Consider the following 23,572-nt stretch of genomic DNA (forward strand, 5'->3'; position numbering starts at 1 on the left):
GTGCTTGGCCCAGGGGCTGTGTGTCCATTAGAGGAAATCAGAAAGTCAAAACAGACACTATAATTTCTCTGTACTTGCATTAACCATATCCCCAACACTTGCAATGTGGTTCACTTTAGTATAATAAAGCACTTTATTCCACCCCATCACAGCTAAGTGTCCTCATCAAAAGGAGAATCACAGTGGCTGGAATTCACTTTTTCATTAAGGAGATTGTGTATCTTGCTAAGACATTAGTCCATAGCTCCAGCAATGCTTTGGTTATTTTTAAGATGGCATAACTTGCTGATAAACATCCCCCTCCCAGCCTCAGAGGAACTTCTAATTTAACCAAAACCTCTTTTAATTTCTACTATTTGCAAACTTCCCTGGTAAAATATTTTGTTCTAAATTGCAATCTGTTAATCCAGTTGTTTCACTACACAGCAAATTGCTCCTTTCTAGGCACCAGAACTGTTTTCTTTGTGCTGTTCTATTGCATTAACTCTTTGGAGCCAGAGCTTGCAATACGTGGGGCTCTGCTTTTTTGACCTGGAAGAACTACCTGAAGGTTGGGCAAAGAAAAGTCCAAACTTCACTGTTCCCAGAGGTGCAGAGGGACATCAGAAGAGGCAGTGGATGCAAGATGTCAGGCAGATTAGATATTAGCAAAAAAACTTTTCACAAGAAAGGCAGCCAAAACACTGGAGCAGGAGCCACAGCCACTGTGGTCTCCATCCTCAGCAATATTATAACCCCATCTGGACAAGGCTCTGCACAGCATGGTTTAATTGGCTCAGCTTTGTGCTGGGGTGGCCCTACATGACCCCTGAGGTCCCTCCCAGCCTAAATTATTCTGTGATCAGCACAGAGAACAAGAGAACAGGGAACTCATTCTAGGCAATTTTACAACCTCTTCCCAAAACCAAGTGGGATCTCCAAACTTCCCACACCAAAAGCCTCTACCCAAGTGCATACTCATGCCTGGGAGCTGCACCAGCCAGTGAGATGGGAGCCAGGTAAGGGCATCCCTTCTCCATGTTTGGGAGCCTAGGAGGCTTGAGGGGGCTTTAAGCATTTGTTGTACACATGGACATTTCCACATGCCCTATGGAGTATCATTTGTGATGTCTTTCCCAGGTGCTGCTGAGGGTTTGCTGGATGAAGAATCCTGAGGTTAGTGTCACAGACACAAATTGTGCTCTCAGGTCTGCTGCAACCACTTTGAAATTTGACTGAATTGGTATAGCCAAGGCCACAATTAACAATGGAGATTTCTGTGGTGCATTTAACTGTTAGAAATTCCTGCTTGCCTTTTAATTTAGGAAGTAATTTTAATTCCTTGCTGACATATTTGTATATTTGGGTTATATATATATATATTTGTGTAAAAGCATTTAAACAATATGCAGATGCCTGTAGATATTATAATATAATACCAATGATAAGCAAGAGCTTCTCTGAGGCCACCTTAAGCCCTGCTGAAAGTTAAATGCCAGGTTGTTACTGTGGCATGTTTACTTTCACTTCTAGCTGCATTTTACTGCTTGGCTTCCTAAATCTCAGCAGGGAAAGGACAGCTTAGCTCCCTTGAAGACTGTGCTGCTCTGAAATGATGACTGTTGCTGTGGGGGAAGGGGTGGTGCTCTATGCAATATGATTTGTAGGACCCTCTATAAATCATTTACCAGCATGCCTTCACTGCAAGCCACAGGCTTACAATTTGTGGAGCTTTAAGAAATGTAAGCAGTAACAACATGCAAAGGACCAAAAAAAGGATAAAAAAAAGAAAGCAAACAACAAATGAGAAGGACATCTCTAAAACCCTTGCCTGGAAAGCCAAAAGCCTTTATTTAAGTCGTAAGGACAAGCACTGAAAGCATTTTAATGGGTGAGTGCCTTGCTGTGCTGCCACCACGTCTTATACAAATAGCTGCTTCCTGGCTTCAGAGGCAGACGGGGTTGGGGGGGGGGGGCGCTTGGCCAGCCCTGCAAGAGCAGTACGACTGTGACCCTCATGTCTCCCTCCTGAAGCCCCTAATAAATCACCCTGCCATGCTCATAAAGTGGAGTGGAGCAGCAAAGCAAAGGCCTGAGCATGCAGACTCAATTGGCAAATCAAGGGATTTTTAAAGAGGAGGGCAATCCCTTCCGTTTCTGTCACAGAGCAACACCTATGCATGGTTGTAGGCAACACCAGAGCAACCACTGAGGACCTAATGTGGAGGCATTATATTTTTCTTACTGCTGAAGTGGCTTCCTGGCATCATTCTTACACCAAATGGAAGTGCTAATACAGATTTTAAGTGATTATTAATGTCAGTCAGCATCATTATAAATAGAAACCTCGTCTCAAAAAACCCCTCCACTTCTCTTTTTGACGATGTGTTTGGTGAGGCAGTGATCCTCTTTCCATTGTCAGGTGTTTCACTTAGTACCATACAGCATGGTGATTAAAAAAATAAGCACTCCACAATATCAGTAAAGACTTCATTACATGGAGTCTGATATGTTTTTGAGTGGGATTCAGGGATTTTTACACTGCACATCAGAAATGACCAAGATATTGAAAACATTTTCCACCCAAGATTCCTCATGAAATCTGTAAGATGTGACAGGTAGCAATAGATCTGTCACAAGAATGGGGTACCCTTCTTGGAACACCAAATAAACTTAATGGAGCCAAGGAGTTAATTTTTCTGTCATTTTATTACCCAAAGAAGACAGGCCTCAGGGATTCATTTTATGATCTTCCATGGACCACATTCCATACCCACGGCAAATCTGCTGTGGAGCTGGGACAGGAGGCATTAGATTTGCCCATTGGAATGGGCTGCCCAAGGAGGTGGTGGAGTCACCATCATTGGAGGTGTTCAGGAGAAGACTTGACAGGGTGCTTGGTTGCATGGTTTAGTTGATTAGGCGGTGTTGAATGATAGGTTGGATGTGATGATCTTGGAGGTTTCTTCCAACCTGGTTTTCTAATAATCCTAATTCTAATTCTAATTCTAATTCTAATTCTAATTCTAATTCTAATTCTAATTCTAATTCTAATTCTAATTCTAATTCTAATTCTAGACCAGCATCCTATGTTAGGTGCTATCCACCTCTCTAAAAGTTCCTCATAGAAATGGAACATGGTGTGGTAGATGATGTACCTCAAATAAATTGTATCTAAATGCAAGCAGGTGTAACAGTTAGGGATGGGGAGTAGAAACCACTCCTGGAAATGGACAGCAGGGTAATCCCACAATAATGGTAAAGTGTTTAATGTCATAATGGAGAAGCAACTGAACATGGATTACTAGAGCAAAGACACACTAGGAAGAGGTAAAATAATCCCTACATACAAAGAGGGCAATGTGAGCAGGTTCAGACATGGACTTTTTAGGTTGTGTACAGCCTAGATGAGGCCACTTCACAGAATCACAGTATCACCAAGGTTGGGAGAGACCTCAAAGATCATTGAGTCCAACCTGTCACCACAGACGTCATGACTAGACCATGGCACCAAGTGCCACATCCAATCCCCTCTTGAATACCTCCAGGGATGGTGACTCCACCACTTCCCTGGGCAGCACATTCCAATGACAAATGACTCTCTCCATGAAGAATCTTTCTCCTCACTTTCTGACAACACTCAGCTCCAGAGTTCATCTTGTTTAGTAAGAGTGCAACAAAACTGGTGACTGCACAGAAAAGATAAAAAGCCTGGGCAAGTGCCACAGAAGTGGTTTAAGAGCTGAAGAAAGTGCTTTAGGCTGAGAAACAGAGAGCACAATCTGCTTATCTTATGGAAAAAAGACTGAGATGGCTTGATTACAGTGTACTATTGCCTTCATAAAAGTGTAGGAACCGTGAAGTTCTTTGACCCAGAAACTAAAAAGACCCAGTGGCTGGAAGCTTGAGACAGGTAAATCTGAGATGGTAGGAGTGCATTTTTAAGAAGAAGAGTGAAAAGCTCTGAACAAGGTGTTGATGGAGATAATGAATCCTTAGGCAGATTCACTATCAGAACCAAAGGTAGACCTCTTGGTGTCTTCTGATCAGGATATACAGCTTCACCAAGCAGAAGTTGTGGTTCTGTCAAATATGGAATTATCATCTCCATAATTTTCATGAAAGTCATCCTTTAGCATTTCTAATGGCTGAGACTGTGTGGTAGTAAAGAGAAAGGAAAACCAAAAGGCACCACGAATTATTTCTCGGAATAGTTTTAAATACTCAGTAATTATAATAAGGTTTAAATAACTGATGAAAGGAGGCTGCACAAAACCTCTAATCCATGTGAAAAGAAACTCCTGGCTCATGAGCTTTCATTCTGTTCCTCACAGAAACACCAGCATTTAACAGGTTTGGGTTTTTTTTCGCCCAGTGCTGCAGCTGTTGATGGCAAAGACAGAGATCAGAAGTGCTCTAGGAAGGCTGTCAAGAGTCAGCAGGCACTAAGCAATGACAGCAGACTGCAAACCAAGAGCAGCCTAGCTACGTGCACCGGTGACAGATAAACCCATACAGGTCTTAGCCGAGGTAAGAATCAAGGGAACATTTTCTTCTGCATTTACATCACCATTAATGAATCAAATTTTGTTTTCCCTTGTCCAGATTGTCCAAGATACAGTAACTGATCCTGTCTGTGGAATACAGGACTCTCTTTTTGGGAAAAAATAACTAGGGATTGATCAAAGGCATCAATAGTCAATGGATTAAATGGGAGTTGTGGATGCCAGCTCATAACAACTTGCATCCACCTGAGTGCCTGCTATTGGTTTCAAAGTGCCTAAACTAAAGACAGTAGAGACTGGAAATGTTGCCTGACTTCCCCTAGCGGTGCTTGTCTCCATGTCCTAGAGGAGTAAAGAAAGCAATAAAAACTAATGCTGGTCAGCAACTGCAATGTGCCCCTAGTGACAGTGCACAGGGAGCAAGCAAAGCAGAGTAGAAAGCTGTTTACCCAACCCACCATAACAATGTCCATATGCAAGACCATGTTTTGTACCATTTTCAGAGAGGCTATGGAATTTATTCCAAAGGTATAGCAGGAGCCACAGATTGGTGGGTGGGGAAAACAGACGATAGACAAATTATAATGTAAGCAGCTAGGAAGAGACTGTGGGAAAAGTGCAGGAGCAGCAAACCAATGCTCAGAGACACCCTGACTAGGGCTCTGCAATAGGGGATGAACATTTGGGACTGAGGCATTTGAACTTCCTGCTGAGACTCCTGCAGCCAGCTTGAGTGTGCTTAGTCAGTTAATGATTGACTGTGCTCATGTGAATTTAAATTGGTGTCTCATTGCAGCATGAATTCCTCCTTCCCTCCCTGCAAGGGGAGGCACAGCAGCTGAAGTCACCTTTACAAGTCATGCTGACATGGGAGAAAGAAGCTTATGGGACAAAAAAGAAGTATTTGTAATTAGGTGATGAACTCCTGTTTTCTGATCCAGATCCTGCCTGGCAAAAGAAAAAGGAGACAGAGGAAGTGGGATGGGAAGAGGCTAGCACAGTGCCACGGTAAACAGGAGTTTTACTGAACAACCTTGGTCTTGCTGTGAATACTGATCTCCCACAGCTGGATCTCCTTCTTCCTCCAGTCTGCAAGATTTTTGTTTGCCCCTGTCTCCTGCAATCAGTGTTCATGTATAAATCCCATAGGTACAACTTTGGAGGCCTCCTAGTTTCCAAAGATGTAAGTCAGGTGAGCCATGAACTCACTCTGTAGATGCCAGGGGCCATTTTCTGACTGGTTTTCTTTTACTGCTCCCCTCATTCAACTCTCTAATACCATTGATGCTTTAGTAAAGTGCCTCAAATCTGCAAGCAGCATCGTTTGCCCAACTATCAGCTTTCCCCATCAATAATGAAGCTAAAAACATAGCTTAACAGACAAGAAGGCTAGAGCAGCTGGCAGGGCTGCACAAATCTGGCACTCTTGCTGCTGAGTTTATTAGACATTTTATAGTCCTGGGAACTAAAGATAATGGATCCCTTTCCCATATGCTGCATCAACAAGAGCTGGGACTCCATCGTGCCATTGATCTACGAGGCAGCAGTGAATACAACCCAGACACAAATACTAAAATGAATCAATCCTAAGCTGTTAAGGAGACACCACGAAGCACTTTCCAATTTCCAGTTCTTGCTTTCTAATCCCCATTCCATGAAATACTCTCCCAAGGGCTCTTAAGTACAACAGTTTGCTACAGATTTTGGGCTCAGGTCGAGAGGAATTGCCCCTGTGGATCAGAGAACAGAGGTGAAATATAGAGCTCTTTAAACTCTTTGTAGGTGTTTGTGAGCTCCACCCATTCCCTGTGCAGCAAAAACCTTTCAGTTACATTCAGTTTTAAAAAGTATGGTGTGATCTTCTTCATACAAGTGTACAAAGCAGTGGTCATAGAATCACAGAATGGTCTGGGTTGGAAGGGACCTCCCAAGGTCATCTAGTCCAACCCTCTCTGCAGTCAGCAGGGGCATCCTCTACTAGATCAGGGTGCTGAGAGCCCTGTTGAGCCTCACCTAGGATATCTCCAGGGATGGGGTGTCAACTACCTCCCTGGACAACCTGTTCCAGTATTCCACTACCCTCGCAGTAAAGAACTCGTTCCCTGTAGGGTTTGTGAAGTTATTCTCCTTGGATAACAGGAAACCAAACTTGGATTTGTTTCCAAGCATACCAAATTGTACCTGCAGCCCAGAGAATAGACTTATATAATTTTTATTTACAAATAAAAACGTAAATATGTTTTTAAAAGGCTTTGGTCTGAACCTGGCTGATGGTAAGGACTGCTGAGACGCTCACACTTGCTGCTTCAGAATCCATGGTACATTCTGGTTTTAGTACATGAAGGTTCCATGGCTGCTGCACTCTTAAATCAATTTCTATTGAATCTGCATCAATGTGCTCTATTTTAGCCATTTAAAATGCATCATAGGCAATACCAACAAATAATTTTAAAGCAAGCACACATGGAAAAGAAAAAAACAAACAACTTTGAAAGAGCAGCCTCTAAGACTGGCACCCACAAACATAAGCAAAGACAGGAGAAAAATACTGTGATGTAAAATCAGTTTTCAGAGCAAGGACAGAGCACCTAGCTACATATACAAAATGAAAGTTTTGCCAAGATGTTAGCAAATGAAATAGTATGGAGACTTCCTACTCTAACACAGAGTTATGAAAAGCAAAGACAATCAGCTCACTCCTCCTCTGATTACAGATGTCAAGTGGATCTGATGATGGCCTCAGGCACTTTTGTGGCTCCATATGCCCAAAAGCTCTGCAAAATCACATCGAGTGGTGTTCGATATTTAACACTTGTTTGCCCGTGTGGCAAGAAATAACGCTGCTTGAGTTCCTCAGAATAGTGAGGACTTTGCAGGAATTAATACCAAGTAAATAACTCAAAAAATGGATAGAGAGGTGGAAAAAAGAGACTAATGCATTCATTTCAATAATTCACTGATTTAAAGTCTCCACTGGTAAATTACTTTGTCCTATATGTATCTGGATCGACAAGCAAATAATGAGTCTCTTCGATTCATGATGCGTCGCTCACCTGGGACAAGGATCAGTTGCTTTATACTTTGAATCATTCTGGTCATTTGTAGAGTGAAACACAACAGCTGTTTAGCAACACACCCAAGTTTACAATCTGAGGTAGCAATGCAATTATTTTGAGAGGAGTTGGACTGCTAATGTTAGCACATGAATTTATGAGATGAGTTACTGAATGGCTCTATGAAATCCAGACTTGGCTTGAATGAGGAAAGCAGGAAAACCTCTGCCCAGTTACATAGACTGGCTGGGTGCAGGGAAGGACTCAAGCTTTGGGTGATTCATTGCTCAGGTAATATAGGAGTGACTGAGGGAGCTAGGGTTGTTTAGCCTGGAGAAGAGGAGGCTCAGGGGAGACCTTATTGCTGTCTACAACTACCTGAAGGGGGTTGGTCTCTTCTCCTGGGCAAGCAGTGACAGAATGAGATGACACAGTCTCAAGCTGTGCCAGGGGAGGTTTAGGCTGGATGTTAGGAAGAAGTTCTTCACATAAAGAGAGATTGGCCATTGGAATGAGCTGCCCAGGGAGGTGGTGGAGTCACCATCACTGAAGCGTTTAAAAAGAGACTGGATGAGGCACTTGGTGCTGTGGTTTAGTTGATTAGATGGTGTTGGGTGATAGGCTGGACTTGATGATCTCAAAGGTCTTTTCCAACATGGTTAAGCTTGTGATTCTGTGACATTATATCAGAACTAATGAAAAATGCATTTAAATTTTCAATACTAAAGAAAGCTTAACAGGAAAGTTCCTTGATAGGTATACTTAGCTGTTTGAATTGTTGACTCAGAAGAAAATGCAAATGCAAATGCAAATCAATAAGTACAAGGGGAATATTACAAGGATTGGGGTTTGGTAAAATTCTGTTTCCCCGAAAGAAATTGTAAAGGCAGGACAGGGGAAGAAGATATTACTGTGGGGGTCTCCTACAGGCCACCTGACCAGCAGATCCAAGCAGATGAGGCCCTCCATAGGCAAATAGAAGCAGCTTCCAGGTCACAAGCCCTGGTCCTCATGGGTGATTTCAACCACCCGGACATCTGCTGGAGGGACAACACAGCAAGGCACCAGCAATCCAGGATGTTCCTGGACTGCATAGAAGACAACTTCCTCCTCCAAATGGTAGAGGAACCAACAAGAAATGGTGCTATGCTGGACCTTGTTCTCACCAACAGGGAAGGGCTGGTAAGCAATGTGAGGCTCATAGACGGCCTTGGCTGCAGTGACCATGAAGCAGTTGAATTTAACATCCTCAGGGCAATCAGGAGGAAGTATTCCAAGCTCACGACCCTAGACTTTAGGCGTGCAGATTTTGATCGCTTCAGGGATCTGCTAGCCAAAGTGTTGTGGGACAAAGCCCTGGAGGGAAGAGGGACCCAGGACAGCTGGTCAGTATTCAAGGACCACCTCCTCTGTGTCCAGGAGCTCTGTGTACCAACAAAGAGAAAAGCAGGTAAGAATGCTAGGAGGCCTGCCTGGATGGGCAAGGAGCTACTGGACACACTATTACTTAAAAGGAAACTCTACAGGAAGTGGAGAGAAGGACAGGTAGAACAGGGGGAATACAAGGAAGCTGCCCGAGCAGCAAGAGTCCTGGTCAGGAAAGCCAAAGCAGAGTTTGAGTTGAATCTAGCCAGGGAGATTAAAGGGAATACTAAGAACTTCTACAGGTATATTAATGGGAAGAAGAAGACTAGGGAAGGTGTGGGTCCCCTCAGAAAGGAAAATGGTGACATGGTCACATGTGATGAGGAAAAGGCTGAGGTACTTAATAACTTCTTTACCTCAGTCTTCACTGCAAGGGCCTCTAGCCACACTCCTGATGTTATGGAAGTCAAAGCCAGGGACGGGGAGGAAGAGCTGCCCATTGTAAGTGCAGATCAGGTTCGTGATCACCTGAAGAACCTGAAAGTGTTCAAGTCCATGGGACCCGACGGGATACACCCACGGGTACTGAGAGAACTGGCAGATGAGGTTGCTAAACCCCTCTCTATTATATTTCAAAAGTCATGGCAGTCTGGTGAAGTCCCCACAGACTGGAAAAGGGGAAACATTGCCCCCATCTTCAAAAAGGGTAAGAAGGAGGAACCAGGGAACTACAGGCCAGTCAGTCTCACCTCTGTGCCTGGAAAGATCATGGAGCAGATCCTCCTGGAGTCACTACTCGCTCAAAAGAATAGTGAAGAGGTGATTGGGAACAGTCAGCATGGCTTTGCCAAGGGCAAATCCTGCCTGACCAACCTGGTGGCCTTCTATGAGCAGGTGACAAAATTAATAGCTGAGGGGCGAGCAACTGATGTCGTTTACCTGGACCTGAGCAAAGCCTTTGACACTGTCCCGCACCACATCCTGGTCTCCAAACTGGTGACACATGGGTTTGATGGGTGGACCACTAGATGGATAAGGAACTGGCTTGATGGCCGCACCCAAAGAGTGGCTGTCAATGGCTCCATGTCCCAGTGGAGGCCAGTGACAAGCGGAGTCCCTCAGGGATCAGTCCTGGGACCTGTCTTATTCAACATCTTTGTGGGTGACATGGACAGTGGCATTGAGTGCACCCTCAGCAAGTTTGCTGATGACACCAAGCTGTGTGGTGCAGCAGACACGCTGGAGGGAAGGGAGGCCATCCAGAGGGACCTTGACAGGCTGGAGAGGTGGGCACAAGCCAACCTCATGAAGTTCAATAAGAGCAAGTGCAGGGTCCTGCATCTGGGTCGAGGCAATCCCAGGCACAAATACAGGCTGGGCAGTGACTGGCTGGAAAGCAGCCCTGAGGAGAGAGACTTGGGGGTGCTGGTGGACAAAAAGCTCAACATGAGCTCTCAATGTGCACTTGCAGCCCGCAAAGCCAATCAGATCCTGGGCTGCATCAGGAGAAGTGTGGCCAGCAGGTCGAGGGAGGTGATCCTCCCCCTCTACTCAGCCCTGGTGAGACCCCACCTGGAGTACTGTGTCCAGTTCTGGAGCCCCTATTACAAGAGGGATGTGGAGGTGCTGGAACGTGTCCAGAGAAGGGCCACAAGGATGATTAGAGGGCTGGAGCACCTCTCCTATGAGGACAGACTGAAGGAGTTGGGACTGTTCAGTCTGCAGAAGAGAAGGCTCCGAGGTGACCTAATTGTGACCTTCCAGTATCTGAAGGGGGCCTACAGGAAGGCTGGGGAAGGACTTCTCAAGATCTCAGGTAGTGATAGGACTAGGGGGAATGGAATGAAGCTGGAGGTGGGGAGATTCAGGCTAGATGTGAGGAGGAGGTTCTTCACCATGAGAGTGGTGAAACCCTGGAATGGGTTGTCCAGGGAGGTGGTTGAGGCCCCATCCCTGGAGGTGTTTAAGACCAGGCTGGATGAGGCTCTGGCCAGCCTGATCTAGTGTGGGGTGTCCCTGCCCGTGGCAGGGGGGTTGGAACTAGATGATCCTTGTGGTCCCTTCCAACCCTGAATGAAACTATGAAATTATAAGATGTTGATGAAAGTGTGCAAGAGAAGATAGGAGACTTCTGACTGAAGTCTCAAGACTCTGATTGACATATGTAGTACTTTATGTAAAAAGCTCAAAGGGTCCCTGTCAAGGTTAAAAAGAGCCCAAAATGGCTTTGTTACTCTTGTGTTTGGCTCTTCCCAGGGCATATTTGAAATGCATTCTGAAAGAGCTTTCTTTTTAAAGAATAAGTTGAAAGTTAGCAATTATCTAAACACTACTCACACATGGCTGTCAAGCAGCTGACTCAGTGATTAGGCACTCAGTACTGCCATGTGCCGGGGCTGGAAGGATTTGGATTCATGTGTGAGTGATGCCCATGGCAGAGTGCGCAACATGCAGGAACAGGAACTCGCTGCAGCCTAGAAAGCGAGATCTGGAGAAAAATCACAACTCACTGGGAACTGCAGGAACACTTGTGTTCAAATACCACCAAAATTATCAGCTTCACAAAGCCCAGATAAGAGATCTAGTTTGAATCCTGCAAAATAAACATTCTCAGATACGAGGTGTGCATGGAATTGTTTTCCTGCTGGGTTTTCCTTTGCCCTTGTCCTTGCCTCACAAGGAGGGGTGAGGGCAGGCCAGTGAGGACACCTGTCCATGTGATCATGGCTCCTGTAGCCCCATTGCACAACCCTCCTGCCTTCATCCTAGTTCAGTCCCTCAGTCTTTCTTCATTAATTGAAAGACTTAATCTGAACAACTCACTAGCTCAGTGACTCCTAACAAGTGCAACGAGCTCCCAGTCCCTCCCTGCTGCTACCTGCTGCCTTGAAGGCAAAGCAATAAAACACAGCCTCACCAGCTTGGTGTCCCCCTTTTACCCAGGGAGGTTTAACCTCTCTCCTCTGCTCAGCAGGTCTTCCTGGCTGCTGAGACCACCAGTCCTACTACAATCTCCATGCTGAACCGTGCAAGCTATGAATTAAACTTGGGAAATAATTAAGCATCGTCTACTTAAACAGCCATGAGCAGGAAAATAAATAAGACATCCCAACAGAGGAAGATAGAGCAATTTCATGTTCATGCTTCCAAGGGAAAAGGGAATTTGAAACAAACAAAACATCTCTTTTACTTTTTTTCTGCAGAAAGGGAACCTCGACTGCCTGTCAAAGCGGGACCACAGCGACACAGAGGGCTCTGTGCAAAATTCTTCTGTTTGCTTCTGCATTTGATTAGCTGCCTGTGTTATGTGTTTTAATTTCCTGCTGTTGAAGCACACTGCTGTCATGGTGATAGATGCTATAGAAATGAGTGAAATAAATAAATAAAAGTTCAGAACACTTTTGACCAAGTCTGTGCTAATTAGCACACGAGACAAACAGACAAATGTTTTCTGGGATTTGTGTCAACCGTATCCAGATTCCTCCCCTGCTTCTCAGATATCAGCAAAACCCTTTCTAGAAATGGAAATAAAGGAAGGCAGCAGATGGTGCTGGGAATACTTCGAGTAAGATGTCTCTATTCAGAGCCAGATATTAGCAGCAAACCATCCAGTTAACAGGCACTGTGAAGCAGCAAATACTTGGTGAGATGGTAGCAGAAGAGCAAGGAAGGCAATAGTGCAAAATGATGGGTGAAGGGCTGGCTAACCAGAACCCATTCAGAGCTTGTGTGTGTGGGATGCTCCACCTGTGATGGGAAAAGCTGATCTAGCAGGAATAGATGGAAGTAGGAGGGAAAGGAGAAGGGGGCTATCTGTCACACTGGACAGGGCAGAAGCAAGGGAAGATGGAGATTAATCTTGTTAACATGGTTTACAAACACCAAAACAAATGCAAAATTAATTCAAACCAAATTCATCTCTGCTTCTGGGCTGTTTAAAAGAAATCATGTGAGCGATAATTGTAATTAGTGCAGGGTTCAACCAAAAGCATCCTGAGAGTTTTACAGGCATAAAACTAAGACTACCTGTGCTTTCAAAGTGAGGAAAGGACTTCTCTGATTGACAGTGGGAAAGAAATACATACAAATAAGTCCTTTCCAAAACCAAAGAGGAGTTATTATTTCTTGCAGAGCTTCTACCACAAGCCATCATCATCCCCTCCTGGCTGGCTCTCCTGTAGAGATTCTGAGGTACAACACATATCCTCAAGCCATGTAATATTGCTGCTATTGCACTGTCTATGCAGTTCTGATCAAACCTTCTTTGATCAGAAAATTAATCTTAGCTGGAAATAGGAAACTAACGGGATATATACTGGACACAGTCAGTATTCAATTATCAGATGTTTAGTATTTATTTTCCAGGGTACCATCATTTCCCAGACAAACACAATCCCAATTTTAGGCTATAAGTGTAAATTCTAATCTCAGTAATAACATCTCCCATGATACTGCAGTCACCTGCATACACTTTGCAATGCAAATTGCCCCAAATACATCTTTCCTTTAAGCTCACATTGCTAAATGCATGTCTATAGCCTGACATCACATTTTTGTGGTGTCAGGCACAATCTAACCTGTAGACTTTGACCTTAATGGCATAGCTGTCCACCATAGTAACTAAGCCTGTTCTGCTGAAAAGCCTTGCTAGTAAATTATATCTTCACAGAACAGGGAATTTTTATCAGTGCTGCTTTTGTTACAAGTGAAAGGCGCTACTGAACAGTCAGCATTGGCTGTGGTTTTATTCAGATGGCTGTAGTCTGTGTCTAGGAAGGTGTGCAGCAGAAACAAGGCTAATAGAGAAGCAAGCAGGCTGCTGAAGAGGACTGGCACAAATCAGTAGCTATGCAGTAAGGGCTGTAAGTAGAGAAGCATAAAATACAATTCTGGGATTCAAGGGACCCTGGTAATAGCCAGGTGTTTGAAGATGGACAAACCACTCAGTCTGGGGACCTGCTGGTCAGCACAGAATCTGTGGGATCAGTCTGCCAGATGTTCTGCTAAATTCACCTCTCCTCAAGAGAGTGTTTTGGTGACTGTCAAAGCAGAAAAATCACCCCCAGATCTTATCCAGGTGCCACTGGATGAATTGTCAGAAGCAATCAGAAGATATGCAGGACCAGCATCTCCTGCAGCTAGCCTGGCTAATCACCAATATAACTTTAGCCACAGCAATGCCACCTGTAGTAGCTAGACCTGGCCTGTTGCCAGCTGCTGGTCACTGCCATTACAGGCCACAGGCTGCAGTTTGCCCACAGAGGGTTTGTCATTTGCTGCATCATCATGTCTGGACATGCCACATCTCCTTGCTGCAGATAGTGCAGCTGGAACAGGCTGCCCAGGGAGGTTGTGGAGTCTCGCTCTCCGGAGATATTCAAAACCTGCCTGGATGCATTCCTGTGTGACCTGCTCTAAGTGCTCCTGCTCTGGCAGGGGGGGCTGGTCTGGATGATCTCTTGGGGTCTTTTCCAGCCCCTAACATTCTGTGATTCTGTGAACAAAGGATGTCAGAGTGGCAAGAAGATGCTGAAGAAGGAGTAAAGCAAGAGCTGGAGCCTATGGAAAGCTGTAGGGAATGAGGGGAAGGCAGAAAACGAGTATTCAGGCCAGCACATCCTCCTGTCACTCCGTCTTGCAGCAAACTCAGGCTGAAAGCCAGCCATGCTCAAAAGCACCTATGAGAACAAATGGGGCTGCTGTGAGGAAAAACACATTCCACTGCCAACACTTCGCTATGAAAATAGCCTAACCTGCTGACTGGACAGCCTGTATCTAACTAACACAGCAGGCTGAGTGCCAAAGGTGTCAGTTTGCTGTAGCACAATGCATGTAGGCAGTGTCTGCAGAGAAAGCACACAGCAGTGGGAGAGGTTGAGTCCATCACTGCATCCGAAGCAAAGTTCAGGAGTAAGAAGTTTAACATTATCTATCTAGGAGGTTATAGAATAAGCACCAGGGATTGCTTATCTGTGTGCCTTTTACGGCAGACTAAAGAGTTGGCAGGAGTGCGTGCTGGTGGGTAATGGAGACCCTAGGGGTGCCACAAAGTGACAAAGGAGCACCTTCCTTGAGGTGGGCTCCAGTGTCAGGTCCATGCCAGCCCATGCTGCCTAGCTGAGAGGAGGCTGTATGGCCAGGCAAGGAGCAGCCTGTTGGGCAGCAAGAAGCACCTCCAGAGCCAGCTGGATGCTCCCTACGTTGCTCAGAGCAAGTTCTGAGTGTCACCAAATTCTGCCTCAGGCCCACATCCAGAGCACTAGTGTCATGCTAGGCTGTGTCTGGTCTTTGCAGTGAGACCCCATCTGGAGTACTGTGACCAGTTCTGGAGCCCCTATTAAACTAAGGATCTGGATGTGCTGGAGCATGTCCAGAGAAGGGCCATAAGCATGATCAGAGGGCTGGAGCACCTCACCTATGAGGACAGACTGAGGGACATGGGGCTTTTCAGTCTGGAGAAGAAAAGGCTCTGAGGAGACCTAATTGTGGCCTGCCGGTATCTGAAGGGGCCCTACGAGAAAGCTGGTGAGGGACATTTTAGGGTGTCAGGAAGTGATAGGACTAGGGGGAATGGAGCAAAACTAGAAATGAATAGGTTCAGATTGGATGTTAGGAAGAAGTTCTCCCCCATGAGGGTGGTGAGACACTGGACCAGTTGCCCAGGGAGGTGGTAGAAGCCTCATCCCTGCAGGTTTTTAAGGCCAGGCTGGATGTGGCTCTGAGCAACCTGCTGTAGTGTGAGGTGTTCCTGCCCATGGCAGGGGAGTTGGAACTGGATGATCCTTGAGATTCCTTCTGACTCTGACAATTCTATGATTCTGTGATTCTTCATGATACCTATGTGCTATTGCACTTGCAGACTCCAATGAGACAAAACCACCCCCTTAAAACTCTTGGATAATGCTGCTTTTGATGAGAGGCAAGGGAACATGGCTGCCACGGGGCTGTCCTGTGAATGCTGCTCTGCAAACTCAACTTTTAGGTGTCCAGATATGCATTTCTTCCCTGTTTTAGGTGGAGATGGTTTGGAGGAGTTTTCTCCAGGGCTGCATGTATCATCACTCCTGTAAATGATTGCAGTGGCACCAGTTCCTGTCCTTGGCTTTACTTCTTTGTCAAGCGGGGCAGCGATAGCAATCACTCCCCTGTTTTGCAAACCCACAGATCACTACTGCCAACCTTTGTATAAACAAGAACTAATTAATCTTCTCCACATCTTTGTGAAGGAGGTAAGTATTATCATTTATTATCTTTCCTGTTTTACAAACACAAACTGAGATGGCAAAACACAAAAAAATCATTTGCTGAGGGCTAGGCGAGATAAACACATTGCAGGCAGTAAACACAGCTTTTGCTCAGTGGAAGAAGGCAAACTGAGATTCCCAGGCTTCACTTTAATGCAGATCATGAAGAACAGTCATTCAAATAGGTAGGTAGCTGTTCTAGGAAACAAAGGCTTTCTGCTTTAAGTAGAACAGCAGCCAAAATGTTTTACTAATTTTATTACTCAAGAAATACAAAATTGAAGAGTCTGACTTTGGAAAGAGAGCAGCAGCTGCACACACTTAGTTTTCATTAAAAAAAAAAAAAAAAAGGCATAGTTCCCATTTAGGCTTCAAAGTGGCTGCTCTGTCAAAAGGCCCACTGACATATTGAACCTCTTGACATTTTGATTTTTAATTTATCCTGAAATATTGCAGGGGAATCGGTTAAGTACTGAGCTTCATTTTTCTTTTAGTCTGCCGCAGTCAAACGGCGTGGAACTGTGGCTTTAAAATCCTGCCCCGTTTTGCATGCAGTAAGGGTGTGGAAAACTGACTTTCTAGGGGTGCAAAGGCAAGAAAGGATGTAGAAAGCTTGCTGAAAAAGAGCTGGAAGTTGCCTGCTTTGCTGCAGCTTTGTCTCAGTAAGATGCTGCTCGTCTGCACAAATCGTAGTTGTTTCCTCCCTTCTTACTCCACATATTAGTAATTGCAGTAGCCACGAACGTAATTATGAACGTGGATTATTGTCATGTCAGGTCAAATGTTGAATAATGATTTAGCATGCCTGTGCCACACTCTGGCAAAGCACTTTAAACTGATTGGAGCACATGAGCCTGGTCTTTTTGAAAATCTTAAATGAGCAAGAAGTAGCTGAAATTACCCTGAATGAGAAAGCAGTCAGATGGCATGCATTTCTTAGCTGCACCAGGTGAGAAGGGGAGAGGCAAGGCAGCAGTAAAAGTAAGAGAAGAATTTCCTGGGAATGAGCTCAAGATGCATCCAAAGGGAAATCCCTTAGGGCCTTCAAGCAAGTAAATAACTAGCATTAAACTGTCCTGCAGCGCTCCATCTCACTTATCTTCTCTTTTTTACATTGTTTCTTTCATATGGAGAACCCTCACAGAGCACAGTTCTCTGAATTTATGCATTCTTTATTTGATTTGATAAATGCTTTTTCCATATTTTTTCTCTAAATTCTGGGTACAAGTTTCTAGCATCCTAAAGTTTTCTCCTATTAAACAATGCCATTAAAGACTGGGCTGAGGAAGACACTTCTCTTCTGGGTGGACAGAGCACACGGGCAACCACTTCAAAGACAGACTTGGGCATTATCAAAACAGGAATAAAATCAGGGGTAAAAAGGAAACCTTCCTTCTCCTGTACCTCTGTTGGTACAGAGATGGCCTAAGTAAAGAATTACTGTGGTGCCTAAAATTAGGAGATATGAGCATCAACAGGCAGAGCACTATCTGTGGAGGCACATTTTCCCATGCTGCCATGTTTCATTGCAGCTTGATTCAAGGAGGATCAGTGCAGCCTTTGCCATTGTAGGTGCCTGGGCATACAAAAAGCATCTTGTCTTTACTTGTCTAAGAGGGGATTTTAAGCATCAAGAAATTTGTTCCCTGGTAAGCAGGCCCAAGGCAAAGCCAGACACTATGGATAGTACTTGCAGCCACCTGTCTTTTGCTTTTGGATGTGGGAGGGGAGGAGCACTGTGTGGTTAGGTGTTTCTGTGGCAGAGAAGATGGTGTGATATTGGGGGGGGTGGGAATGCTGCTGTCCAAGGGAGGAAGGGACTGGAAAATACCTGAAGACATTGGTTGTTGGATTGAAAACCATAAGACTGAAGGAGATGGTAGAAAGGGTAGACTTTAAATGGCCTGGGCATCTCTTCACCTGCTTCTACATAAGTTTGTCATGTCAGGAACGGTGACTGACCAATGCTACTCAACTGAGTGTACAAAGATCAGAAGGGACAAATGTCCACATGCCAGCAAGATGAGGCATAGTATGCTCCCATGGATGGGATTCTAGAGGCAGGGAGCCTACATGTGACAAGACATGAGATTAGAAGCAAAACCAGAGGGGCTTAGAGTAAGACAGTGCCATTTCTCCCTGCTTGGGAAGCAAAGAAGGGGAGCTAGGGTTTGCCATACACTGATGTCTGCCCTGAAGGGAACACAGATGACCTGGAGGTGCTTCATTGCTCATAGAGGTTCTTAAGTTAAAAAGTAGTTTGCACTGTTGAAAGGTTAGTGAAAGGCCAGGTCAGGCGGTTCACAGCCAGACTGCCACTGAGGAGAACATGACGAAGGTGTTTGCCCAGAAAGGCCATCAACATCTGCCCTGGGAACTGGGTTCAGGAAGACCTCCTCACAGAGAGAAATCCTCCAGCTACCAAAGCAAGGGGCTGCCCCAGAGCTTCAAGTGGCTAGTTACCTCCTCCCTGTTTAACTACAGGACAGAAGTACCAAAAAGGCACAGCTGAAGAATGGTTTCTTTTCCATTCATTTAGTTAAACAGGTGCCAGGTTTGCAAGCAGACCATCTTATTGAAGTTTAGGACAGATTTGTATTGATTTGAAGCCAGAACATTGCCCAACTAATTGAACCTGCAATAAACTAATTTTATGCCAAGTTAAGCCTGTACAAAAAAAAAACCCCACCCTTGCAGTGGTTAAAATTAATTGGCATTTAAACAAAGTAAACTTAATTTGATAAAACTTCAATGAGAAGATGAGGCAACTCATATTGTGGCTCTGCAAAAGCATTTGAGAGAGTTATTCATATAATTTCTGTGGTACAGAAATAAAAAGCCTGGACTTGAATCTATACAGAAGCATCAAATAGAAAGGGATTTATGAACAGGTATTAAGAAAAAAAATGTTTAAAACATCCTGATGATAATTTAAAGGTCTAGTTCTAATTCTTTGCCTAAAGTAATTTTCTATTATAGTATAATTCACTATTGAAAAAGGAGCAAGGTAGCAGATAGTATCTAAAGCCAAGACATAACTACAAGATGGCATGTAAAATAACTGTAATTAAACAATCAAATGTAGCAATTAAACATGAATGATTCTTTATTAGGCTGAATGAGGATGCCAAACAAGGCTCCACAGGTGGTGAGTTTATTCCCCCATGCTCATTGGTATTTTCATTAGCAGCTCTTGGCACAGTCAGATATGCAAATCTGTCCATGCCTTTAAGAACAAGCCCCTATTTAGGTACTATTCAAACCAAGGAGGATATGAAAATATTGAGAAGGGCTGGATTAAAGGATAACGTGGTGTTTGGGAGGTAAATTGAAGAAATGTGCTGAGGTTCAACAAAGTCAATGTTCTGCACAGAGAGTAATGAATTGCACCACTGTAGCATGGCAATAGAAAATGCTGGGAAGTGTTATTTTGCTATAGGATCTAGAGGTCACTCTTAAAACCCCAAGAGCAATGCAAACCAGCAGCACTGCTCTTGGACGGGTGTGACTTTCCAGCCGGCCAAGATGGGCTTTGCCGGTTGCCACGGCCCCAAGGAGGCAGCAGCACTTTGTGCAGCTTGTGAACTCTCCTTACAGACATTGCCAGTTGTGAGAGTCTAATAAGTTTGTCTCTCTCTATGTGAGTCAACAAAGATAAAGTGATAGCCGAGCCACTGGAAAGAAGGTGGAAAGAATCCTGTCCACCAATCCTGGATGCAAATCAGCTTGTGATTGCATCGTGATAACACGGGACTACAACAATGGACCCAAGGACCCAGCCGTCACACTTTCTGGGCAGGGTGGTTTCCGCCCATCAAGTACCTTGGGCAGGGTGATACGATGGTTTCCACCACCTGTGTAAAGGGATGTGGGAGGACTTGTCTGGATGGAGATGGGGTAGACGGAGATTCCCCCCTCGCCTCCATCCAAAAATCTTGCCCACATACACAGCAATACACAGAAAGATTTCCGGGGGAACAGATACCTGGATTATTTCCTTGCCTCTGGAATACCTGACATACCAACACCTGCCTGAGGACTAAAAAACTGTATAAAAGACTGGAGCAACTACTGGTTTGGAGAGAGAAACAGGAGAGAGAAACAGAGGAGAAAAACGGGGAGAAAAACGGAGATGAAGGAAAACACAGGAGACGGGCCAGGCCGCTGAGAAGAGAAAGTCGGGACAATGCTGCTCTGGAGAAAAGAAGCTGCCCGGAGGACCACAGCTCCAGCCAAATCCTCAGCACCCCTTCTCTACAGACCCAGGCTGCCCAGAGGAGCCTCAGCACCGTTCCTGTATCAACCCAACATCTCCCCAGAGGACCACAGCTGTTCTCCAGCAAAAGCCTCACCACGGTGTCTCTACAAACCCAACATCTCCTGCAGCACCTTTCCTCCACAGACTTTAACTGTCTTGGGGGGGATGAGGGGTGTGGTAATATAATTCCTTTCCTCTTCTATCTCTCGTCTCTCTCTCTCTCTCTTTATTTTTCTCCCTCTCCCTTTCTTATGTCCACTTTATTTATCTAATAAATAGTCTAGCTGTTGATACTTTGGCCTCGTTTGTGCCTTTAATTTCACAACACGGGAATATTTAAAAGAACTGTGTCTCCGGACCGAGACATCTAATGTCTCCGGACCTTGACACCAGTTCAAAGCCAGCTTCTCTGCCCACAGCCAGAGGTGGCAAGTTTGGGTTTTTTTTTGCCAGGAGACATGCCAAGGAGGTATTGATGCTGCTGCTGGGTTTGCCCAGCTGGCATTCAACGTGGCCAGCATCCCCTTGGCAGGAGCAGGGCCACCAGCTCCTTCTGCAGCCACCTGCCACCCTGAGCCTCTTTGGGGCAGGGGTTCCTGAAGGTTTTTCACAGGACACAATACTTTCTGCATCACTTTCTGCAAATCAGTGCATGCCTTTGCAGGAACTCATGAAGTGGCTCAATGCTGAACAGCCAGAGAGTCAAGCCCTACATCAACCTACGCCCTGGAGAAGCCTGGATCTGCATACTGCCAGCTGGACAAGATGCCCCAGCAGTAAAAAGGTTAATAGCTGAGCTGTGGGGAAACCCGGTGAGATAATTATGCTAATTATGCTGCTCTCCTTCAGCAACAGAGGCTATGGCACACTTTGTTTGGTGTGTGGCACCTACTTTTTTAAAGATGAATTGGGAAGAACTCACAGGAAAGCAACAAAGGTGACAAAGGATTTGGAAAATAAGGCCTGTGAGGGAAAAGTGTGTTCAGACTGGAGAAGTGAGGGCTGAAGGGACATGTTAAGCATGTTAAGGGACAGAAGTCAGTCAGTAAGGACAGAAGGGGAAGTAGAGACTTTTAACTCCAGTAGACAAAAAAATACGTTAAATATTAGGGAAAACTCCCCAAGATCATATAGGTAATGGAGTAATCTACCAAGGCAGCCCAGATAGTGGCCACTACCACCAAGATGCCAGAAGGGGCTTGACACCAGGTCAGCAAAGGTCATCAGGAAACTGAGCAATCCTCTAGCAGCCAGGCTAGAGATCATGGCCAAGCCACTGAGGATCTTCTCTCAGCTGAAGGGCTTGTGACTAGGAAAAGACACCCCAGGAAAAGAAGAATACATGGGAAGGTTAGAAACTATCCAGGTAAAAGCATCTCTAGTGATGGGTCAAAGTTTTTGCTGCAGGAGACTGAGTAGTGATGGGGATTGTCAAGCTGTGTTGTCCCTGGTTCCCAACCGGGTTTTTCACCAGAAATGAAGAGAGAGAGAGAGCCCTGTGGTTGGTCCTTCTCATGCCTGGCTGTGAAATACATGAGGGAACTGCTGTCTGAGTCAGTTCCTTGTATTTCTGTCCTGTTCTTGAGTGTCACAAGGGAGCAATATAAATCCCAAATTACTTTTTCAGGGTATGCGTGGACATTTTGGACAAGGCTTGGCCTGTGATAGCTGTGTCCAACATGGAAGCAGCCTTAGGGCTAGTAAAAAGAGCTGTATCCGAAGAAAGCTGACCTCCATGGAGCTGATACACAATACAGCCATGTTTCATCTTGACCATGTGCAACCTAGCAACGCAGTGGTGTTTGGTGAATACTCCCTGTTTACTGAAGTAAGTTACCACAACATGCAGTTGGCTTTATATGGGCAAATAAACCCCATCCTTGTCTTCTTCTCTACTACTACTGCAGTGTTAGAACAACAACTTAGCAAAGGTAGGAGCTTATGTTCAGGACATGTAAGGAGCTCCTCTCTCCTTCAACCAGAGTAGGGGTCAGATCACCTGTGGTGCTTTTTCATTTTCAGTGTCACATGTCTGTAAGGTCCTCTGCAAGCAGTTGTAGCTTGGTTAACACTAGAAGATATGCCTGCCAGTGGATTTTTTGTTTCATTTCCTAAAGAAAACAAGGAATTACTTTACTTTCACTAATTCAGAAGCCAGTTTTGAGCTCAGCTTTTAAAATCCCTTGGCCTTAGCTGAAATCTGTGCTTTAAAAAGCAATAAAAGGGTGTTGCACTATTTATATCAGTGAGCACAGGCAGTACTCACAACTTTTCTGCAAGGCATGAGGCTGGGGCTTGAGCTGAATATTGCTGAAGTCAATATGTGTCTTGTTCTTTCACTTATCTGAGCTTTAAAAAGAGGCAGATGAGCTTTGCACAAAGGCTGCAAGTGGTGCCTGGCTGGCAGGGACAGAAGTGGCATTGGGGTCTGTATGCAGCCTCTAAGCCATCCAACTTGTTAAAAGCAGACAGTACCCTTCTGGTTGAGGCTCTTTAGGAGATGGAGAGAAAGAAATTTGGCTTCTGGCTTGGCACCACCATCCTGCAGTGAGACAGAAAGTGTCTCTGAATTTAGATCCAGGTGAGGATCTAAATTCAGTATGGCTGCTACCCCCAGGCAATTGATTATCATGGCTTAACCCTAAATCTTAAACCTAAAGGCTTAAACCTAGAGGTTTAAAACCCAAGAAATGCAGTAGTGAGGAAACATGAGTTCTTTCTTTGACCTTTTTGTTTCTGAGCCTCTGTAGGTAACTGATGTCATCTATTGAAGAGTTTACATTTTCTTTTAAGGAAAGTAATGTTTATTTTGTTAGGAAAAAGGTGATTTTACAAACTCACTTGCCTCCAGGAGTTGGAGGTTTAATGAAGGCTGGAGACAGGAGCCTTGTAGAAAAACGGCAAGAGTCAAACTGCAGCTACACAGAAGACAAGTTTGTTCTGCATCCAATATGACAATATTGACCTGTCAAGGTAAGACACCCAAAAGTCAGAGTTCCCTTTGCATTTCTGCCCAAAGCTTGGCTTTCTGGTATCCTCTCCAGCATCTAAATCAGAGAGCTCTCTCACACCACTGATGATATTTCTGCAGGAGGTGGATTCATCCTTTGTTTCTTTTTTTTTTTTTTTTTTTTTTTTTTTTTTGTTGGGGTTTTTTTTTTTCCTTTC

At 44.8% G+C, this 23,572-nt stretch overlaps 1 protein-coding gene and 1 long non-coding RNA gene across 5 annotated transcripts in view; one reads left to right on the forward strand and one right to left on the reverse strand.

The window, feature by feature from the left end:
- The window catches only part of LOC137440589 (uncharacterized), a 91,814-nt gene extending 79,550 nt beyond the window's left edge, over window positions 1-12,264 (forward strand). Inside the window, exons 3-5 of one of the 2 annotated variants that reach the window (XR_010987194.1) lie at window positions 1,120-1,155; window positions 4,355-4,509; window positions 12,106-12,264. This is a non-coding gene — a long non-coding RNA (uncharacterized lncRNA). The remainder of the gene's footprint in view (window positions 1-1,119; window positions 1,156-4,354; window positions 4,510-12,105) is intronic. The other variant, XR_010987195.1, reaches the window with a different exon arrangement.
- The window catches only part of CXXC4 (CXXC finger protein 4), a 141,298-nt gene that overhangs the window by 18,810 nt on the left and 98,916 nt on the right, over window positions 1-23,572 (reverse strand). The window lies entirely within an intron of this gene.

The sequence above is a fragment of the Melanerpes formicivorus genome, unplaced genomic scaffold (genome assembly GCF_026170545.1).
Source record: "Melanerpes formicivorus ecotype bairdi unplaced genomic scaffold, bMelFor1.0.p_v2 SCAF_4, whole genome shotgun sequence".
NCBI classification, from domain to species: Eukaryota; Metazoa; Chordata; class Aves; order Piciformes; family Picidae; genus Melanerpes; species Melanerpes formicivorus.